We start from the raw sequence: 5,118 nt of genomic DNA, 5'->3' as shown, positions 1-5,118 counted from the left end.
CCTTCTTGTTTGCACGCAGGAACTTTACCAAGGCTTCCTCCTGTTCGGGCTCGAGGTTGGCGCCTATGGTGAAGGTGGCGCTGGTGGATCCGTCCTTGTCGACCAGTACCTGCTTGGTTTCTGCCTTGTCCTGAGTGAATAGCTACTTCTTTTTGGCCGGTGCAGCCCCCTTGGGCTCGGGGGCGTCTAAGCCGGCGGGTTGCGCCACCGCCGTGGCCTTGAAGGTAAGCTTCAGCGCTTCCAACGCATCCTCTGTGTCTCCAGACACGATGAGGATGTCGCTACTCCCGGGCATCTTCATGAGGTTGTACGCTGGGTGAGTTGCGGCCATGAACTGGGGTAGTGCCAGATAGCCAAGGATGGCGCTGTATGCCGATGGGGGCGATGTCGAAGTCGATTAGCTCCATGCGGAAGTTGTCGTAGGTGCCGAAGGTCACCGGAAGGCGGATCTGCCCCAGGGAGCCGGTGGAGCCGCCTCCGACGCCCGAAAAAGGCTTGGTGGGCTGCAGCCGCTCCGGCGGTACGTGGAGGAGGCTGAAGGCCTCCACCAAGAGCACGCTGAGGCCAGCACCACCGTCGATGAGGGTCTTGGTGATGGCCACCTGATAGATGGTGGGGGTGCATAGCATCAGGAGCGCGCCCGAGCAGGCCGAGTTGGAGGGGTGATCCTCCGAGCTGAAGGCCAGATCGGCTTTAGGTACCGCCCAGCCCGGAGGCGCCCCACACGGTTCGGAAGCGGCGCCGATCTGGCGGACGAATGACTTGATGTGGCGGCCTGAAGGTGGCGCCTGCGAGCCGCCTAGGAGAGCTGCGACGACCTTGTGCGCTGGTGCAGCATACTGGGCGAGGAAGAGGCCGCGCAGCTCCCCCAGGAGGCCACAGAAGCCGTCGACAGGTGAAGTATCCACATGCACAGGACGCCAGTGAGGGCCATGGGAAACCAGTTAGCCATGACCCTGTCGTCGCCCCCGGCCTCAAGGACGGCCTCCTCGTAGGCCAGCAAGAAAGCCAGCGGATCAGCCATGACGTCGTAGCGCGGAGGCTTCTCCAGCTTGAATTTGTTCGGCCATTGCACCTGTTGCAGGGCGGGGGCCAAGGCTCGGAGCCCCGTGGCCCCCATGCTGGCGCTGGTGTCGGTGTAAAAACCGGCAGATCTCGGGTAGGGGGTCCCGAACTATGTGTCTAGGTGGATGGTAACAGGAGACAAGGGACACGATGTTTTTACCTAGGTTCGGGCCCTCTCGGTAGAGGTAAAACCCTACTCCTGCTTGATTGATATTGATGATATGGGTATTACAAGAGTTGATCTACCATGAGATCAGAGAGGCTAAACCCTAGAAGCTAGCCTATGGTATGATTGTTATCCGTCCTACGGAATAAAACCCTCCGGTTTATATAGACACCGGAGATGGCTAGGGTTACACAGAGTCGGCTACAATGGGAGGAGATCTTCATATCGTATCGCCAAGCTTGCCTTCCACGCCAAGGAAAGTCCCTATCCGGACACAGGATGAAGTCTTCAATCTTGTATCTTCATAGTCCGGGAGTCCGGCCAAAGGTCATAGTCCGGCCATTCGGACACCCCCTAATCCAGGACTCCCTCAGTAGCCCCTGAACCAGGCTTCAATGACGACGAGTCCGGCGCGCAAATTGTCTTCGGCATTGCAAGGCGGGTTCCTCCTCCAAATACTTCATAGAAGATGTTGAACACAAGGATAGTGTCCGGCTCTACAAAAATAAGTTCCACATACCACCGTAGAGAGAATAATTTCTGCACAAATCTAATCTGCTGACGTACTCCGCAGCGTGACATCATGCCACGGTCAAGCCTTTACTCGGATCGTTTTACTGTTCCACCTCAGCGTGTTTAGTGAGGCGGTTTCCTTGGCACATCTTGTCGAAGCAGAGATCGTGTCCCCTTATTCCGGGATTCTCATCAATACGGGCGTGGGTAACCCAACCGCGCCATCAACCGTGACGCTTGGGGGATAAGCGAGTTTTATTAGGCCGGTGGGGGCTCGTAGTTTCGGCCGCCCATATAAGGGGATAAGGATCTACCCTTTCCATTTACGCCTTCTTCCTCCTGTGCTTATCCGTCCCTGCGTACTCGAGCTCCAACGCCCAAGCCCGCACTTCCCACCTCAACCTTCTCCAATCATGTCTGGAGCGGGAGGTAGATGGATGGCCTCCTCCGTTACGGAGGGGCAAATCAATAAGATGAGGAAGGCCGGATATTTGTCTGACGACATCGCGCACCGGCTTCCAGACGAGGGGCAAGTCATCCCCACCCCCAGGCCCCATGAGAGGGTTGTTTTTCTCCCCCATTTCCTCTGCAGATTGGGCTTTCCTCTTCACCTGTTCGTCCGGGGGCTCATGTTCTACTACGGCCTGGACTTCCACGATCTAGCCCCGAACTTCATCCTCAACATCTCGGCGTTCATCGTCGTGTGCGAGGCCTTCCTCTGCATCCAGCCCCACTTTGGCTTATGGCTGAAGACTTTTAATGTCAAGCCGAAAGTAGTGGGCGGCCACCAAGTGGAGTGCGGAGGTGCCATGGCGGGCCGGATGGCCAACATCCTATGGCTCGAGGGCTCCCTTGTGGAGACAATAAAGGGGTGGCAATCAGGGTGGTTCTACATCACCGAGCTGCGTGACCCCAAATGGGCGGCGGCCCCCGAATTCTGATCTGGATTCCCCACACGGCTTACCTCCTGGAAAGAGACGGGCCTGACATGGGGAGATTCGGAAGAGCTGACCGGACTCCAAGCCTGCGTCCAAAAGCTGGTAAACAAGAATCTCAAGCTTATCAACGTAGTCCAGGTCATGCTCATACACCGGTTCCTCCCGTGCCAACAACAGGCCTTCAAATTGTGGGAGTGGGATCCGGCACAACACCAAACCTTGAGCGGGCTCTTCGACACTACATACGAAGATGCCTGGAGGGTGTTGTTCAAGCGCACCGAGGCTCCCGCATCCGCTACCGAAGATCGCGGATTAAGCTCGCGGCGTAAAGCCAACGAGGTAAGCTATTTCACCCTTTACAGGACACTTTTTCATAGTTTGGCACTATGTGGGATCTAAACTCCCTCACCTTTGACAGGACTGGCTGAGGAAGGTCGAGCAGGTTGACTATCCGGCTCCTTTGCCAGAAGACCCAGCGGACGCCCGCTTGACGGGGCTGCTGGTTCCGGCACCTCACATGGTTCCGGAGAAGAAGGCCAAGAAGAAGGCCACGGGAACTCGAAAGAGTTCCCGTCGTCAGGTGTTATCAGACTCATCATCTGATGACTCCGGGGCGGACTCCACCCGTGAAGACAAGGAGGAGAAGAAAGAGGCTTCTCCCCCATCAGGTGGAGAGAAGAAAAGGAAGGCCTCCCCAACTGGGAAGGCCGGAGGGTCCAATAAGGGAAGTACCCTTCCTCCGGACTACTCTACCAACACCGACGACTGTGGAGAGGAGTGGCCCTCGAGGGCCAAGCCCCTGGCGAGATCGTAAGTGTCCGGATTCCAAAATAACTCATGATTTTTTATTTGTCGCATAATGTCTTCTAACGCCGAATACAACCATGTAGCCCGCCCAAGGATGAGTTTCCCGCTTCGTCGAGCGGCTCCCTGGATTCGTCGGATGTGAATAGTACTTCACTTTCGACGGCCTCCTCCCCTCGCGACGCAGAAGACGCCGCAGTGGAGTCCCGAAAGGGGCCCAACCAGGAGGAGGTGGTCCTGGAGGTGCCACAAGGCAACCTCCCGGACACCGGGCGCAAGGGGGCTAAAACCCCAGAGTGCTATAAGTCCGGCCCTGTGCCGGACTCCGTCCCGGAACCTTCAGTGGTTCTTGAGTCTTGCGGGCGGCCCCTTCACAAGAAGGGCAAGACTGCGACGCCGGCGGCCTCCGTCCAACCGGAGGCGCTGGATAATCTGTTGGAGGCGCTTAACGGCGCCTCCGTCGACGAGGAGCATCGCACTGTTATGAGTGCGGTGATCCGAAAAGTTTAGTCCGCCAAGAGCGGGCTGACTGAAGCCTGTACCAGCCTTCTAACAGGCTTTGAGGTAAGTTTTTAGGATATGTAAGAATATTACCGCATAGACAGTAGCCCCTGATGCTTAGTTTGGTGTTCGGAAAGAAAAGCCAAACTGAGGATCTAAAAAGATATACGCAAGAGTCTAACATAAATGTGTCAATATGGGAATGCAGGCTGCGCTGCAAACCTCTGTCGCACTGACTGCGGAGGTTAATGTATTGAAGCAGAGCCTTGAGCGGTCCGAGAACAAGCTCGGCCGTGCCAAGAAGCAGCTCGAGGACAAGGAAGGTAAGTGATACCTTATTAAAGTAGTACCTTGTAGAAAAAGGATTTGGTTGGAAAAAATGACCGGAATAACGTGGGTATCGCAGGGGCCACGAATGAGGTGGCAACCCTGAAAGAGGCAGTGTCCAAGGTCGAAAGCTGTGCGGCCTTGGAGCGCACCGAGCGACAGAAGCAAGAGGCGCGGGTGGCGGAGGTGCGTCAAGAGCTCCAGGCTCTCGTGGAAAAACACGAGGGCTTGGAGCGTGAATCGAAGACTCGAGAGTCCGAGCTTGCCTCGGCTCTTGACAGTGCCAAAGCCGCCAAGGCCGAAGCCCAAAAATCCCTCCAGGAAATTGAGGCGATAAAGAAGATAGCGGCGGGTAAGGCCTTCTTCATGCAAAGCAAGCACGTGAAAGTGAATTACCTGTTACTTACCCGAATCCGGAGCTCTCCAGGAGCTTTCGCAGATCTGCCCCGCAGTGTGTCCGATGTTGCCGCATTCTACCGGACCGAGGAAGGAAGCTCAACGGAGAAGGTATTCTGTTCTATGTATGCTGAGGCCGGACATCCGGTGCCCCTTAGCGACCAGCTGAAACAGCTGGTCGAGCTCCACAAGGTGGTCGAACAAGCCATGAAGGGTCTCATAGTTCGGCTGTGGCCTAAGGAGGCGATGCCTGGGAGCTACTTCGGTCTGGTGCAGCGGCTGGTGGACGCCTATCCATGGATTGAGGTCGTCAAGCACTCCGCCTGCGTTGAGGGTGCCCGTCGGGCCCTTGCCCGTGCTAAAGTGCACTGGGGCAAGCTTTATGCGGAGAAGCTTGTGACGGACCCG

The sequence above is a fragment of the Triticum dicoccoides genome, chromosome 1B (genome assembly GCF_002162155.2).
Source record: "Triticum dicoccoides isolate Atlit2015 ecotype Zavitan chromosome 1B, WEW_v2.0, whole genome shotgun sequence".
NCBI classification, from domain to species: domain Eukaryota; kingdom Viridiplantae; phylum Streptophyta; class Magnoliopsida; order Poales; family Poaceae; genus Triticum; species Triticum dicoccoides.
This window is presented reverse-complemented; position numbering follows the sequence as displayed.